Raw genomic sequence first — 18,720 nt, 5'->3', positions numbered from 1 at the left:
AACAAGGAGATAATGAATCTCTTTATGATGCCTGGGAGAGAGACAGAGAGATGCTAAGAAAATGCCCCTCTAAAATGCTTTCAGAGTGGGTGCAGTTATACATCTTCTATTATGGGCTTATAGAGAAAGCTCAGATGTCTTTGGACCACTCAGCTGGTGGATCTATACACATGAGAAAGACAATTGAAGAAGCTCAAGAGCTCATTGATACAGTTGCCAGAAATCAGCATCTGTACCTCAGTAGTGAATCTTCCATGAAAGAAGAGGTTAAAATAGTAACTGTTGAACTCAGTCCTGCAGAGCAAGTTATTGAATTCAATCAGCAATTAAATTTTCTTACAAAACAGCTAGCCGAATTCAATGAGATACTACAAGACACAAGAATGGCTAATATGAATATGGAAGTAGAATTGAAGCAAACAAAACAACAGTTATCAAAACAAATAACAGAAGAGTGCCAAGCAGTTCAATTAAGAAGTGGGAAAATATTAAAGACCTCACTTCAAAGCAGCAGGAAGCCAAGAAATGAACAAACTGCTACCTAAAATTCCTCTGAGGATAGTAAGAGCCTAGAGAGGAATAATTCTGGCGCTCAAACGCCAGAAAAAGGTGGGGAGCTGGCGTTAAACACCCAACCCATGCTCAGTTCTGGCGTTCAAATGCCACAAACAGGCAAGGAGTTGGCGTTAAACGCCCAAGGGAAGCTCAGTTCTGGCATTCAAACGCCAGAAACAGGTAAGGAGTTGGCGTCTAACGCCACTCCAGCTTCCACCCCTGGCATTCAAACGCCAGTGGGGGATCAGACACATACAAGTACTAATAGAAACCCCTCTAAAAAGGCTTCTCCAACCACATCTGTAGGAAATAAACCTGCAGCAACTAAGGTTGAGGAATACAAAGCCAAAATGCCTTATCCTCAGAAACTCCGCCAAGCGGAACAGGATAAGCAATTTGCCCGCTTTGCAGACTATCTCAGGACTTTTGAAATAAAGATTCCATTTGCAGAGGCACTTGAGCAAATACCCTCTTATGCTAAGTTCATGAAATAGATCTTAAGTCATAAGAAGGATTGGAGAGAAACTGAAAAGTTTACCTCACTGAAGAATGCAATGCAGTCATTCTGAAAAGCTTACTAGAGAAGCTTAAGGATCCTGGAAGCTTTATGATACCATGCACATTAGAGGGCACTTGTACCAAGACAGCTCTATGAGATCTTGGGGCAAGTATCAACCTAGTACCTGCATTCATTATCAGAAAGCTTGGCTTGGCAGAAGAAATCAAACCAACCAGGATCTGTCTTCAACTTGCTGATGGCTCCATTAAATACCCATCAGGCATGATTGAGGATGTGATTGTCACAGTTGGGCCATTTGCATTCTCCACTGATTTTGTAGTGCTGGAGATAAAGGAGCACAAGAGTGCAACTCTCATCCTAGGAAGACCTTTCCTAGCAACTGGACGAACCCTCATTGATGTCGAAAAGGGGAAGTGACCCTGAGAGTCAATGAGGATGAGTTCAGGCTGAATGCTGTTGAAGCAATGAAGTATCCAGACACATCAAATGACTGCATGAGCATTGATGTTATTGACTCCCTGATGGAGGAGATCAATATGGATGAGAGTCTCGAGTCAGAGCTAGAGAATATCTTTAAAAATGTTTAGCCTGATCTGGAGGAATCAGAGAGAATAATAGAACCTCTGAAAACCCCTCAGGAAGAGGAGAAACATCCTAAACCTGAGCTCAAACCATTGTCACCATCCCTGAAATATGCATTTCTGGGAGAAGGTGACACTTTTCCTGTAATCATAAGCTCTGCCTTAGAGCCAAGGAAGAGGAAGCACTAATTCAAGTGCTAAGGACACACAAGACAGCTCTTGGGTGGTCCATCAGTGATCTTAAGGGCATTAGCCCAGCCAGATGCATGCACAAGATCCTATTGGAGGATGACGCTAAGCCAGTGGTTCAACCACAGAGGCGACTGAATCCGGCTATGAAGGAGGTGGTGCAAAAGGAGGTCACTAAATTACTAGAGGCTGGGATTATTTATCCTATTTCTGATAGCCCTTGGGTGAGCCCTGTCCAAGTTGTCCCCAAGAAGGGAGGCATGACAGTGGTTCATAATGAAAAGAATGAACTGGTTCCTACAAGAACAGTTACAGGTTGGCGCATGTGTTGACTACAGAAGACTCAATACAGCCACCAGAAAGGATCATTTTCCTTTACCATTCATAGACCAGATGCTAGAAAGACTAGCAGGTCATAATTACTACTGCTTTCTGGATGGCTATTCAGGTTACAACCAGATTACAATAGATCCCCAGGATCAAGAGAAAACAGCATTCACATGTCCATCTGGAGTGTTTGCTTACAGAAGGATGCCATTTGGTCTGTGTAATGCACCTGCAATCTTTCAGAGGTGCATGCTCTCTATTTTCTCTGATATGGTGGAAAAGTTTCTGGAAGTCTTCATGGACAACTTCTCAGTATTTGGAGACTCATTCATTTCTTGTCTTGACCATCTAGCACTTGTTCTGGAAAGGTGCCAAAAGACTAACCTGGTTTTAAACTGGGAAAAATGTCATTTTATGGTGACTGAAGGAATCGTCCTTGGGCATAAAATTTTGAACAAAGGAATAGAGGTGGATCAAGCTAAGGTGGAGGTAATTGAAAAATTACCACCACCTACCAATATTAAAGAAATCAGAAGCTTTCTAGGGCATGCAGGATTCTATAGGAGGTTTATAAAAGATTTTTCAAAAATTGCAAAATCTCTGAGTAATCTGCTAGCTGCTGACACGCCATTTATCTTTGATAAGGAGTGTCTGCAGGCATTTCAGACTCTGAAAGCTAAGCTGATCACAGCACTAGTCATGTCTGCAACAGAATGGACATTACCATTTGAACTAATGTGTGATGCCAGTGACAATGCCATTGGTGCAGTGTTGGGACAAAGGCATGACAAGCTTCTGCACGTTATTTATTATGCCAGTCGTGTTTTAAATGACGCACAGAAGAACTACACAACCACAGAAAAGAAGTTACTTGCAGTGGTTTATGCCATTGACAAGTTTAGATCTTATTTAGTAGGATCAAAAGTGATTGTGTATACTGACCATTGATGAGCGGATAATTTATACGCTTTTTGGCATTGTTTTTAGTATGTTTTTAGTATGTTTTAGTTAGTTTTTATTATATTTTTATTAGTTTTTAGTTAAAATTCACTTTTCTGGACATTACTATGAGTTTGTGTATTTTTCTGTGATTTCAGGTATTTTCTGGCTGAAATTGAGGTACCTAACCAAAAATCTGATTCAGAGACTGAAAAGAACTGCAGATGCTGTTGGATTCTGACCTCCCTGCACTCGAAGTGGATTTTCTGGAGCTACAGAATCCCAATTGGCGCGCTCTCAACGGCGTTGGAAAGTAGACATCCTGGGCTTTCCAGCAATGTATAATAGTCTATACTTTGCCGGAGATTTGATGGCCCAAACTGGAGTTCCAAATCAGCTCAAAACTGCCCGGCGTTAAACGCCGGAACTGGCACAAGAATGGGAGTTAAACGCCCAAACTGGCACAAAAGCTAGCGTTTAACTCCAAGAAAAGTCTCTACACGAAAATGCTTCAATGCTCAGCCCAAGCACACACCAAGTGGGCCCGGAAGTGGATTTTTATGTCATTTACTCATCTCTGTAAACCCTAGGCTACTAGTTCTCTACAAATAGGACCTTTTGCTATTGTATTTTCATCTTGGTTCTTCTGGTTCCCTCTTTGGGGCCGAAGCCAATGATCACTTTTGTTCTTATGTATCTTCAACGGTGGAGTTTCTACACACCATAGATTAAGGTGTGGAGCTCTGCTGTACCTCGAGTATTAATGCAATTACTATTGTTCTTCTATTCAATTCAGCTTGTTCTTATTCTAAGATATTCATTCGTACCCAAGAACTTGATGAATGTGATGATTATGTGACGCTCATCATCATTCTCACTTATGAACGCGTGCCTGACAACCACTCCCGTTCTACAAGCAAACAAGGCTTGAATGTTTATCTCTTGGATTCCTTAATCAGAATCTTCGTGGTATAAGCTAGAATTGATGGCGGCATTCAAGAGAATCCGGAAGGTCTAAACCTTGTCTGTGGTATTCTGAGTAGGATTCAATGATTGAATGACTGTGACGAGCTTCAAACTCCTGAAGGCTGGGCGTTAGTGACAAACGCAAAAGAATCAATAGATTCTGTTCTAACCTGATTGAGAACCGACAGATGATTAGCCGTTCTGTGACAGGGTGCGTTGAACATTTTCACTGAGAGGACGGGACTATAGCCACTGACAACGGTGATGCCCAACATACAGCTTTCCATGGAAAGGAGTAAGAAGGATTGGATGAAGACAGTAGGAAAGCAGAGAGACGGAAGGGACAAAGCATCTCCATTCGCTTATCTGAAGTTCTCACCAATGAATTACATAAGTATCTCTATCTTTATCTTTATGTTTTATTCATATATCATCCATAACCATTTGAATCTGCCTGACTGAGATTTACAAGGTGACCATAGCTTGCTTCATACCAACAATCTCCGTGGGATCGACCCTTACTCGCGTAAGGTTTATTACTTGGACGACCCAGTGCACTTGCTGGTTAGTTGTGCGAAGTTGTGAAATTGTGTTTAGACCATGGTATTGAGCACCAAGTTTTTGGAGCCATTACCGGGGACTATTTGAGTTGTGAAAAGAATGAATCACAATTTCGTGCACCAACCATGCTGCTCTTAAATATCTACTCACAAAGCAGGATTCAAAACCCAGACTCATAAGATGGGTGTTGCTTCTGCAAGAGTTTGATATAGAAATAAGAGACAGAAAAGGGACAGAGAAGCAAGTAGCAGATCACCTGTCCCGAATAGAACCAGTAAAAGGGGCGTCCCTCCCTCTTACTGAAATCTCTGAAACCTTTCCGGATGAGCAACTCTTTGCCATCCAGGAAGTACCATGGTTTGCAGACATTGCAAACTACAAGGCTGTGAGATTCATACCCAAAGAGTATAGTAGGCAGCAATCAAAGAAATTGATCTCGGATGCAAAGTACTATTTATGGGATAAACCATATCTCTTCAAGAGATGTGCAGACGGAATAATCCGTAGATGTGTTCCTAAAGAAGAAGCACAGAAGATCCTCTGGCATTGCCATGGATCCCAGTATGGAGGACATTTTGGAAGTGAGCGAACAGCCACAAGAGTCCTCCAATGTGGCTTCTACTGGCCTACTCTCTATAAAGATTCCCGAGAGTTTGTACGTAATTGTGATAGTCGCCAAAGATCTGGCAATCTGCCTCACGGTTATGCCATGCCTCAACAAGGGATATTGGAGATTGAGTTGTTTGATGTATGGGGTATTGACTTCATGGGGCCTTTCTTACCATCATGCTCAAACACTTATATTCTGGTGGCAGTGGATTATGTATCCAAATGGGTGGAGGCTATTGCAACACTCATTAATGATACTAAGACAGTGTTGAAATTTCTCCAGAAACATATCTTCAGCAGATTTGGTGTCCCTAGAGTACTAATCAGTGATAAGGCGCTCATTTCTGCAATAAACAGCTTTATTCTGCTATGGTTCGATATGGAGTTAGCCACAGGGTGGCAACTCCATATCATCCACAGACAAATGGGCAAGCTGAAGTCTCTAATAGAGAACATAAAAGAATCCTGGAACAAACTGTGATTAACCGTAGAAGGGATTGGGCAAGAATCTTGGATGATGCTCTGTGGGCATACAAAACAGCATCAAGACTCCTATAGGGACCTCTCCATACCAGCTTGTGTATGGAAAAGCCTGTCACTTGCCTGTGGAACTGGAACACAAGGCCTACTGGGTAACCAGATTCCTAAACCTTGATGCCAAGTTAGCTAGAGAAAAATGATTGCTCCAGTTAAATGAGCTAGAGGAATTCAGACTCAATGCTTTCGAAAATGCAAAAATTTACAAAGAGAAAGAAAAAAGATGGCATGATAAGAAGCTGTCATCCAGAGTCTTTGAGCCAGGGCAGAAAGTTCTGCTGTTTAACTCTAGGCTCAGATTATTCTCCGAAAAGTTGAAATCCCGGTGGAGAGGACCATATGTGATTACAGGTGTGTCACCATATGGATATGTAGAGCTTCAGGATAATGACTCTAACAAAAAATTCATTGTTAATGGACAGAGAGTCAAACATTATCTTGAAAGCAATTTTGAGCAAGAATGCTCAAAATTGAGACTTGATTAAAGCTCAGTAATAGTCCAGCTAAAGACAATAAAGAAGCACTTGCTGGGAGGCAACCCAGCCATTAACAAAGCTTATTTGTTAATTAAATGATAATTTTATGGGTTCATATTAATTATCTTCAAGGTAAAGTATCATTTGCATGAGTTCACAGAGTTACAGAAGGATTCAGAGGATAAAACAGCAAAAAGAAGCTCACTATGCGAAAACGCCAGTAAAAGCTGTTTTGGGCGTTAAACGCCCAAAAGAAGCATCTACTGGGCGTTTAACGCCAGTAGGGATAGCCATTTGGGCGTCAAACGCCAGAATGGATACCATTCTGGGCGTTTAACACCAGATTTGCAGCATCCTAGGCGTTCAGAAAAATGCCCTGTGATAAAGAATTTTCGGGCGTTTAACGCCAGCCAGAAGCTACAGCTGGGCGTTAAACGCCCAGGAGAAGCTACAGATGGGCGTTAAATGCCTAAAACATGCAGCAGTTGGGCGTTTAACGCCAGGATTGTGGGGAGAAGGTAACTTCGTTTTCACTTCAAAGTTTTTCCATTTTTCATGTTTCAATTCATGATTTCTTGCATAAACATGTTACAAACTCTCATCTTTCAACTTCAATTTCGAAAAATTTTTAATCCTAAATATATTTCCTAATTTTTCTTAAATATCTTTTCAAACCTTTTTCAAAACTCATTTATCTTTTTGAATTCTTTTCAAATCTTTTTAAATTCTTCTCAAATCTTTTTAAACTCATCATATCTTCTTTTCAAAATTCAAATTTATCTTTTTCAAATATCTTTCATATCTTTTCAGTTTTAAATTACATCTTTTTTCTATCATACTTATCTTTTACAAATCATATCTTCTATCCTATCCTCTTCAAAAATTTTTGAAAATAAAACCCCCTTTCCCTTTAAATCCGCGTTCGGCCTCCCTCCTCTCCTCCATAATTCGAACTTGACTCTCCCTCTATTCCTCTCCTTTCCTTTCTTTTGCTTGAGGACAAACAAACCTCTAAGTTTGGTGTGTTTATCCGTGATCACTAAGCCAATACCCACTAAGATCATGGCTCCTAAGGGAAAACAAACCACTCCAAGAGGCAAGAAAGAGAATATTCCAAAACCACTTTGGAATCAAAAGAAGTTCTTAACCAAAGAACATTCAGACCATTACTACAAAATAATGGGTCTAAGGTCAGTGATCCCAGAAGTGAAATTCGATCTGAAAGAAGACAAATATCCGGAGATCCAAGAGCAAATTTGAAACAGGAGCTGGAAAAGAAAATATTCCAAAACCACTTTGGAATCAAAAGAAGTTCTTAACCAAAGAACATTCAGACCATTACTACAAAATAATGGGTCTAAGGTCAGTGATCCCAGAAGTGAAATTCGATCTTAAAGAAGACAAATATCCGGAGATCCAAGAGCAAATTTGAAACAGGAGCTGGGAAATCCTAGCTAATCCTGAAATAAAGGTGGGAAGAAACATGGTTCAGGAATTTTACTCTAATCTGTGGCAAACAGACAGGCAGAGAATAGCTGGAACCGCCTTCTATGACTTTCGAACTCTGGTCAGAGGGAAGATTGTTCACCTCCACCCTGACAAAATAAGAGAGATCTTCAAGCTGCCTCAACTGCAAGATGACCCATACTCCTTTAGTAGGAGAATAATGAGAACAAATAAGAGCTTGGACAAAATTCTAGAGGACATATGCCTCCTTGGAAGCAAGTGGACAACCAACACAAAGGGTGTCCCAAACCAACTCAAGAGAAGAGATCTCAAACCAGTCGCTAGAGGTTGGCTGGACTTCATTGGGCATTCTATACTGCCCACTAGCAATCACTCTGAAGTCACCATCAAAAGAGCAGTAATGATCCATTGCATTATGTTGGGAAACAAAGTGGAAGTTCATCAGCTGATTTCTTGTGAACTTTACACAATTGCAAACAATAACTCCAAAGATGCCAAATTGGCTTATCTAAGCTTAATCTCTATGCTGTGTAAAGATGTTGGGGTAAAGATGGGAGTAAATGAGTATATCTCGGTTGAGCAACCAATCACCAAAAAGTCAATGGAAGGACAACAAGTGCAAGACGACCCCATCAAGAGGAAACCACAGGAGTTCCTCCCGGAAATCCCTCAAATTGAATATTGGGAGCGTCTTGAAGCATCTGTTACCAAGTTGCAAGAAGCTATGGACCAACTAAAGGAAGAATAGCAAAATCAAAATAGCATGCTTTGCAAACTGCTTGGGGAACAAGAAGAGCAAGGGCGTGAACTGAAAGAACTAAAGCGTCAGAAGCTATCTCTTGAAGGGCCAAGCACCCCACCGACTAAAGAAGCATCCACCTCCCAAAATAAAGGTTGTTGAGTCCTAATCTTAGCCTTAACTCTGTGATAATTGTTCTTATTAGGAATTTACCTTAGAAGTTATATATGAGTAGTAGTAATTAGTATCTTTATTTTGATTTTATCTCTAATTAAGCTATAATTTATTTTTTTCATCATCATCAAACATGAACAAAATAGCAGATTTTTAGAATAAGGAGGCAATATTTTTTTGAGTTTTTAATAAGAAATATTCAAATTATTTATATGTGGTGGCAATACTTTTTGTCTTCTGAATGAATGCCTGAACAATGCATAATTTTGATAGTGGAGTTTATGAATGTTAAATCTGTTGGCTCTTGAAGGAATGATGAACAAGAGAAATGTTATTAATGATCTGAAAAATCATGAAATTGATTCTTGAAGTAAGAAAAAGCAGTGAAAAACAAAACTTGCAAAAAAAACAAAAGAAAAAGAAAAAGCAAGCAGAAAAAGCCAATAGCCCCTTAAACCAAAAGGCAAGGGCAAAAAGGATCCAAGGCTTTGAGCATCAATGGAAAGGTGGGCCTAAAGGAATAAAATCTTGGCCTAAGTGGCTAAATCAAGTGAAGAGTTTGAGATTGAGTAGTTAAAGTCGTGATCCATAGCAAAAGAGTGTGTGTAAGAACTCTGGACACCTCTAACTGGGGACTTTAGCAAAGCTGAGTTACAATCTGAAAAGGTTCACCCAGTTATGTGTCTGTGGCATTTATGTATCTAGTGGTAATACTGGAAAACAAAATGCTTAGGGTCACAGCCAAGACTCATAAGTAACTGTGTCCAAGAATCAACATACTGAAATAGTAGAACCAATAACATTATCTGAATTCTGAGTTCCTATGGATGCCAATCATTCTGAATTTCAAAGGATAAAGTGAGATGCCAAAACTGTTCGGAAGCAAAAAACTACTAGTCCCGCTCATCTAATTAGAATCTGAGCTTCACTTAAAACTCTGAGATATTATTGCTTCTTGATTTCTTTTTATCCTATTTTATTTATCTAGTTGCTTGGGAGCAAGCAATAGTTTAAGTTTGGTGTTGTGATGAGCGGATATTTTATACGCTTTTTGGGGGTAATTTCATGTAGTTTTTAGTATGTTTTAGTTAGTTTTTAGTATATTTTTATTAGTTTTTAGGCAAAACTCATATTTCTAGACTTTACTATAAGTTTGTGTGTTTTTTTGTGATTTCAGGTATTTTCTGGCTGAAATTGAAGGATCTGAGCAAAAATCTGATTCAGGCCAAAAAAAGGACTATTGATGTTGTTGGATTCTGACCTCCCTGCACTCGGAATGGATTTTTTGGAGCTACAAGAGTCCAATTGGCGCGCTCTAAATTGAGTTATAAAGTAGACATCCAGGGCTTTCCAGCAATATATAATAGTCTATACTTTGCTCGAAGATAAATGATGTAAATTGGCGTTTGACGCCAATTCCATGTTCCATTATGGCGTTAAACGCCAGAAACAGGTTACAACCTGGCGTTTAACTCCAGAAATAGCCTATGCATGTGTAAAGCTTAAAGCTCAGCCCCAGCACACACCAAGTGGGCCCTAGAAGTGGATTTCTGTAAACCTAAGTTACTAGTTTAGTATTTAAACAACTTTTAGAGATTTATTTTGTACCTCATGACATTTTAGATCTAAAATTTGTATCTTTGACGGCATGAGTCTCTAAACTCCATTGTTGGGGGTGAGGAGCTCTGCTGTGTCTCGATGGATTAATGCAATCATTTCTATTTTCTATTCAAACATGCTTTTTTCTATCTAAGATATTTATTCGCACTTCAATATGATGAATGTGATGATCCGTGACACTCATCACCATTCTCAACCTATGAACGCGTGCCTAACAACCACCTCCGTTCTACCTTCGATTGAATGAGTATCTCTTGGATTCCTTAATCAGAGTCTTCGTGGTATAAGCTAGAATCTATTGGCAGCATTCTTGAGAATCTGGAAAGTCTAAACCTTGTCTGTGGTATTCCGAGTAGGATTCAGGGATTGGATGACTTTGACGAGCTTCAAACTCACAAAGGTTGGGCATAGTGACAGACGCAAAAGGATCAATGGATCCTATTCCAACATGAGTGAGAACCAACAGATGATTAGTCGTGCGGTGATAGTGCACCTGGACCATTTTCACTAAGAGGACGGATGGTAGCCATTGACAACGGTGATCCACCAACATACAGCTTGCCATAGGAGGAACCTTGGGTGCGTGAAGAAGACGACAGGGGGAAAGTAGAGATTCAGAAGACAAAGAATTTCCAAAACTCCAACATATTCTCCATTACTGCATAACAAGTATTTATTTCATGCTCTTTTATTTTTCGCAATTCAAACTGATAATTATTATTGATATCCTGACTAAGAGTTACAAGATAACCATAGCTTGCTTCAAGCTGACAATCTCCATGGGATTCGACCCTTACTCATGTAAGGTATTACTTGGACGACCCAGTGCACTTGCTGGTTAGTGGTACGAGTTGTGAAAAGTGTGATTTACAATTTCGTGCACCAGCCCCACCCTGTGCTTATAGACCACCCTCTCAACATAGTTTCGAACCACCACACTCACAAGCTCCTTTTCACCATTCACCGCCGTATGATCCTTATCCACCCCAATTCCAATCCAATCACTCCCAAGAACCACCACTTCCCTATGTACCATGTCCACATCCATCAAGCCAAGAATCATAGGTTCGCTTCAAAGAATCAGTAGATCAATTTCATGCAACCCTTCATCAACTGGAGCAAGCAATAAATCAATTATCTTCCAGATGTTCGGACACTCAAGGAATCCCTATGACTTCATGTGGAGAATCTAATGAAGAACGTAGCATGAAGGAGATACTAGAAACTCCAGTAGACAGTACAGAGCATGACTTCGTACTGGAACAAGTAGAGGAAGCTGTCATTATAGAAGAAGAATTACTGGTTGAAGACTTAGGAGACACTGAACCTCCATGGGAATCCAGAGTTGTGGAGAATTCCATCAAGGACATTACAATTGATGCTAAGGAGGATAGTGCACAACCTCCAAAGCAGGTATCTTATGAGGAACTAGACGAAACAACCCAAGACGCAAGTTTCCTTGATGATGATAATCACAAGTCAAGTTCTCTTAGTAATGAACTTGCATCTGCAAGTGAATTCTTTGAGATAGAAGAATCTTCCCCAAGTGAATACGAAGATGATGCAGAGGTAGACTTCTCTCAACCTCCCAATTATGACACAAGTGATGAGGAAGATATCGAAGACTTTGATCCAGACATGGTTGAAATTGAAGAAGTTTGCAAAGAAGTAGAGGAATTCGCGGAAGACCATAAGGGAGTAAAACTTGCAAAACGACTGGAAACACCTATCCCAAGGCCATTACCACCCAATACAAACTTCAAGTGGGTAAAATCCTTAGCTTTTATCTTTACTTTTCCACTTGAATATGGTTTACTTGAAACAGATGGCCAGCTTAGAACTCTTTGCGGCTTTAAGTGTAAAAGGAAAATGACTCGCACTCAGAGCTGGTGTGCAAGATTCAATGAGGTTCCACACTTCAATTTGCGGTGCAAGGGTTGGTGTCAAGCTCAATTGAAAGGATCTCGGTAGCTGTTTGGTCACTGCAGTGAGAATTCAAATTACTTATCACTCGGCTGGAAAAATGCAGATCAAGACAAAAACGGGTGTAAAAGTAAAGTTTGGGATCCTGGAATCTATTTTGACATTCAACACCCCGGGAGCCTGGAAACCTATTTGAACTTGCTCAAAGGCTTTACTACCTTGTTTGGGACCCCAGAGGATGCTGGCATTCTAAACATTGGTGGAGATTCCTGGATGAATTCAAGCACAAGCCACCATATAGCAGGAAGCTCATCAAATGTCCAACTTAAGGACTTTAACTAAAAGTGCTAGGTGGGAGACAACCCACCATGGTATGATCGTTCCTCTTCCATTTTAGTCTGTTTTTAAATTTTGATTGAACCTGGAATTGTGCATAACATTCATTGCATTCTGCATTTATATAAAAAAACACCCCACGCGAGCGCGCAGGCCATGCGTGGGCGTGGAATGGAAATCGGCGTAAAGATCCAACGCCCAGAAAGTTGGCTGGAATCATGCGACTGTTGTACGTTTAGCACAATATGGCCCACGCGAATGCGTCACCTGCACAACACTCATCCACGCGAAAGCGTGATCGACGCGTTCGCGTCGCGTGGATATTATGGCCCTCTATATGGAAACAGAGAGTTGCGCCAAAACGACGCTGGAACTGTGCGTCTAGCACAATTCACAGTGACGTGTTCGCGTGTCTCACGCGTCCGCGTCACTCATCTTTTATCCAACTTACGCGATCGCGTCAATCACGCGACCGCGTCATATCCCTTTTACCCTATTCACGCAATCGCGTGCTCCACGCGTTCGCGTGGATTTGAATCCACTAAACCCAAATCAGGCGAACCCTAACCCCCGTCGCGTCCCCAAACCCCCCTCCTTCCTCCTCTGCACCCCCCTGCAACCATCCATCACCCCAAGCCGCCCAGACCGCCGTCGCGCCAAGCCACCCACACTGCCACACCACGCAACGCCCGCTCTCCCTCCTCCTCCTTCCTTCTTCTCTTCTTCTCCACCACCCTCCTTCCCTTTCACTTCCTCCACCTCCCATCACCGCCAACCACCACCGCACAACCTCCCATCCCCGCAGACCAACACCGCCCCCCAACAACCTTCGCTCCCTCCTCCTTCTTCCCCCCTCCCTCAACCTAACCTAGTACTACATTCCCCCTGCCCCCATCCAGCCACCACCGTGCCACCGCCGTGCAGCCACCAGCGCCACTACTCCCCTCTCTGTCTCATATTCTAATCCTACCCACACTAGGTTCATTCGAACACTGATTACTCTTTCATCAATAGTTAGTTGCATATTTTTTTTTCAAATTCTGTTCAAATTAGGATAGTTAGAGCTGCATGATTGTAGTGGATTCTAGGTGGTTAGGTAGCTAGGATGTGGTTAGTGGATTTAGGCCTAATAATTACGCCGTTCTTGATTTCCTGTTTTATCTATTTTGCAATTTTGATCTGGTTGTGATAATAATTCTGTTCATATATTGTTCTTCATATTTCATGCTGCTATTTACTATTCCTATATTTGTGATTCTTTGCAGCATTATTTAACTTTTATGTGAACTGTTATTCTTGCTATTTATTACCTGAGACCATCCAATTTTAGCCGGAATGCTGCCCAATTTTTTGTAAATTATTTTATTTTTTCTCATTCATGTATTGGTTTTGGCAATTTTGAATTTTGCACTACTTGGCTACAACCAAACCAATTCATGAATGCACGGGCTAGCATTCTTATTCGATTTGATTCCCGGGTCAATAATTTGCATTATTGCTGATTTCACTCTCCTTTTCCACTTCCCTTATCTATATGAATTATCATCAATAAACTACAAACCTTGCTTGAATATGAGTTGATTATTCTTTCAATTTGTGAATCTTTTGTTAACTAGGAAACACTTTATCATGCCAATTCCTTTAACTTTCTTTTTCCTAACTCACTGCTTTCACTTTCTAACTTCCTTTTTCACCTATTAACCATCTTAACTTTCTGACTTCTCTTTTTACCTGACTACTTTAACTTTTAATTCAGGGCATGATCACTATTTTTCCTAATTAACATGACTTTCACTAATAGTATATTTTGGATTGTGATTTCTATTTTCAGAATTTTTCATTTGAACACAATCCAAAATGCACACATATTTGACTTATTTCATGCTTCTCTTGCTCTTTTGTCACTCTGTGCTTCTATTGCTATTTGCCTACTTGTTTTCCTGCTTTTATTCTTCAATTATATCCTGGAATTTCTACTTTTCAGGATGTATGACCCTCAAAGCAAAGGGAAGGGCAAAGCAACCACTGGCAAAAGGAAAAGAGGTGATTCCTCTATGTCCATCCTTGGCATCTTGCATGATGATTCCTGGCGGGAGAAGAACTTTACCCCGCAGGAAAAATCTGATCAGTTGGTACCTGCAGCCAACCCAGTGAAATTTGCAAATAAATATTGTGAGCTGAAGTACCTAGTTTTTGCCACAACTAGGAACCTATACCTGGAAAGGACACTCAAAATTCTAGAAGAACTCAAGTAATACACCTCAGAGCAAATTAAACAGAGAGGCTGGTTCTTCCTAGAGAGAAACTTGACTGAGATCAACTCACCCTGGGTCAGAGAATTCTGCTGTAACTACTTTAAAACATCTCTGGATGTAGTACAGCTCAGAGGCAAACAAATTCTGGTTACTGAGAAAGCCATAGAAGATATCCTCCAGCTCCCACCTAAATCAGATCAGCCAGACGGTTACCAAAAAGCTGAGGAAGATATGCGATTCATAAGATTTGACTGGGATGCAGTGAAACAGGCTATAACTCTTGATCCTACTGTTCTATGGGTCTTGGGAAAGAGCACAGTGGTACCCAAGGGAATCAGGCGAATAAATATGAATGATGAGGCTCGATTATGGCAGCAGATTTTGAGTAACTATGTAATGCCGAGCACTCATGAGACAGAGGTGTCAGCTGCTATGATTACCCTCATCTGGTGTGTGATGGAGGGTAAGGACCTATATTTGCCCCGCTTCATCCGGCATTACATGGCCAGGGTCCATGTCAGAGGCACCCTCCCGTTTCCATTCTTGATTTCCCAGTTGGGTCGCCGAGCTGAGGTTCCTTGGGAAATTGCTGATGAAAAGCCATCCGCTGCGGGCTGCAAGAAGATCATCCCTCACAGTAGGAAGTTTCAGGCTCTAGGCTACCAACCTCCGTTTCTCACTGACTCTACTGAGGCAGCTACATCTTCAGCTGCCCCTTCAGCATCCACTGCCCCAGCTCCATCCACTGCACCCCCACCTGCTCCTGAGCCCGTTTATCTTCTGGTACACCGACTCTTTGACCGCTTAAACCAGATGGAGCGCCGCCACAGCAAAAATTTGAGAGGTCTGAACGTCACAACAGTTAACGAATCAGATTTCCTATCGGTAAAAAAATATAAAAATATGATCGCGTTGTATGTATAGCTTCTAAACCAACAGAAAATCCTTTCGTGCAAACGTTTGGTTGTCAGAAGTAACAAACCCAATAAAATTTAGAAACCAAAGTATTCAAACCTCAGGTCGTCTTCTCAAGGAATTGCAGGGAAGTATGATTTATTATTGGTTATGGAAAACAGTATTTTGGGTTTTGAAAGGGTTTTGAACAAGAGAAATAGATTGCAAGAATTAATAAATTAATAACTAATAAATATCTTGGCAAGGTATGAAAACTGGAAGTCCTATCCTAGTTATCCTTATCAATGGTGATGAGAATTATATTTTTGCTACCACTAAGTCAACATCTAACTATGAAGGTCAGTTAAGTGGACAAATTAATTTAACACCTAAAGTCCTAGTGAACTCCTGAAGAAAGACTAGAGTTATAGGAATCGAAATTAATCAGCAGAGATAGTAATTATCAATTACGATGAGTTTGACAACTCAAGATTTACCAATTAATCAACCAAAGCGAAAAGAAAAAATCTAAATTATTTATATAAATAAAGGAAAGCAATCATGAGTCTGAAATACCTCAAATTATATTAATTAAGAAAATCCTAACATGAAAAGTTCATAAACAAATAAAAGAAAAAATAAATAAAAAGAACATTGAACCTGTGATGAAGAAGATAAAAATATTCCTAAGTCCTTTAAGAGGAGTCCCAATCCTAATCCTAAGAGAGAGGAGAGAACCTCTCTCTCTAAAAAGTACATCTAAATTATGAAAAGTGTGATTTATGAATGAATATATGTTGTATGATGTCTCTGACTTTAATCTGTGTTTCTGGGCCAAACTCTGGGTTAAAACGCGGCCCGAAACTGTCTCCAGCGTATTCTATAATTTCTGTAGATCGCGCAGGTCACGCGTACGCATCAGTCACGCGTACGCGTCATTCAGCGATTTCCTTTCCACGCGTGTGCGTCAGGCGCGCAGTCGCGTTGGTTGCGCGAACTCCAATCCGCGCGTACGCATCGCTGTGGATTTGTCCAATTCGCGCGCACGCGTCAGCCATGCGTGCGCGTCACTGTTCGCTGGTTGTCTCCTTTATTTCTTGTGTTCCTTCCCTTTTTGCAAGCTTCCTCTCCATTCTCTAAGCAATTCCTGCCCTATGAAGCCTGAAACACTTAACACACATATCAAGGCATCGAATGGTAATAAGAGATGATTAAAATACACAAATTAAAGACTCTAGGAAGCAAGTTTTCAATCATAGAACAAAACCAGGAAGTAAAACGTAAACTCATGCAAATAGTATGAATAAGTGGGTAAAGAGTTGATAAAAACCACTCAATTGAGTACAAGATAAACCATAAAATAGTGGTTTATCAACCTCCCTACACTTAAACATTAGCATGTCCTCATACTAAGCTCAAGAGAAGCTATAAAGGAGTGAAGAGGAATGGTAGAGAGTATGCAATGCAACCTATCTATGTGAATGCAACTGCATGCAAAATGTTATCTGGTTGAAAGCAAACAAGTTCTTCAAGACAAATACAAACCAAATTCCACTAATTCAAATCATACAATAAAAAGTAAGTAAACTTGTAAGAAGATAGCTAATGAAAGCAGGGAACATAGAATCAAGCATTGAACCCTCACTGGTAGTGTATATCACTCTAGTCTCTCTAGTGTATAGGGTAATCACTCTATTCTTCTCTAATCATGCTTTCTAAACTTTGTCCTTCATCTAACCAATCAACAAATATTTAATGTATACATACAAACATCATGAGGTCTTTTCCAAGGTTGTAATGGGGCTAAGGTAAAGGTAAGGGTATATATATAAGGCTAAGTGAGCTAATAATTAAACTCTTGATTAGTCTAAGATGTCACCTAACATATACATACTCTATATAATCTAGAAATCTTGTCTAGCTGCCCAATTTTCCCACTTGTGTGTTACATACTCATGCACCAATTTTATTTTTGATTTTATCCCATGTGCATTGATTCTTTAATTTTTGCATTGGGGTAATTTTTTGTCCCATTATTTAATTACTTAATAATTTTTTCTCTTTTTTTTGAAATATAAGAATAATATATCAATGCACATGGTGTTTTAATTATTTTGATTTCACATGAGCATGCTCCTAAATTTCAAATAATTTATTCACTTTAATACCTTTTTCCTATCATCCCATATTCCCATAAATTTCTCCACACTTAGTTGATACACAATTTCTATCTTAAGCTAACCAAGGATTCAACTTGGGATTTTTAATTTGTTTTTCTGCTTAAGGCTAGTAATGTGGTTATAGAATAGAAGGGGATTAAAAGGCTCAAGGGGGCTAACAAGGGTGATGTAAAAGGTAGGCTTATTTGGGATAAGTGAGCAAAAATTCAAATAATGGCCTCAATCACATGCAGGTATGTATCTACATTCTATATTGGACATATAGACTGAAACAAAGTAAAGATTACAATCATAGAGAAGGAAACACACAAGAATAAAATATTATGATTAAATAATGTATCCATGCAATTAAGCTCAAGATCTCACGGATTGTGTGTTCTTTAGCTCAAAAACCATGTTCCAATTTACAATAATCCAAACAAGTTTAACACAAATTTTTCAATTTAAATTAGTGAAATACTTTAAAAATTTCTTGAAAAAGAAAATATTACTTCAACCAAGTAGTAACTTAATGCATAAAATCAAACAAACATGCAATCAAATATGCAAATGCAACAATGAACAAAAAAAGAAAATAGATTATTGGTGTTGAAAAGAAAAGAAGTAACTAACGTACGGAGATTGGTATCGACCTCCCCACACTTAAAGATTGCACCGTCATCGGTGCATGCTAAGATGTACAGGTGGATGGATGGCTCCGCAGCTAGTGCACTTTTTGTTCCTTTCCTTGCTGGTGATTTGGGAGTAGCTTTCTTTTTACCTTTCTTGGTGGCCATCCTGAAAAGGGAAAAAGAAAGTAACAAGTAAAGCTAGGGGATCCAGCAAGGAAGAGAACGGGAAAGGTGGTAATCAATGCACAGTAAAGAAGAATG

This window comes from Arachis stenosperma, chromosome 7 (genome assembly GCF_014773155.1).
Source record: "Arachis stenosperma cultivar V10309 chromosome 7, arast.V10309.gnm1.PFL2, whole genome shotgun sequence".
Classification (NCBI taxonomy): Eukaryota; Viridiplantae; Streptophyta; class Magnoliopsida; order Fabales; family Fabaceae; genus Arachis; species Arachis stenosperma.
Note: the sequence above shows the minus strand (reverse complement) of the source record.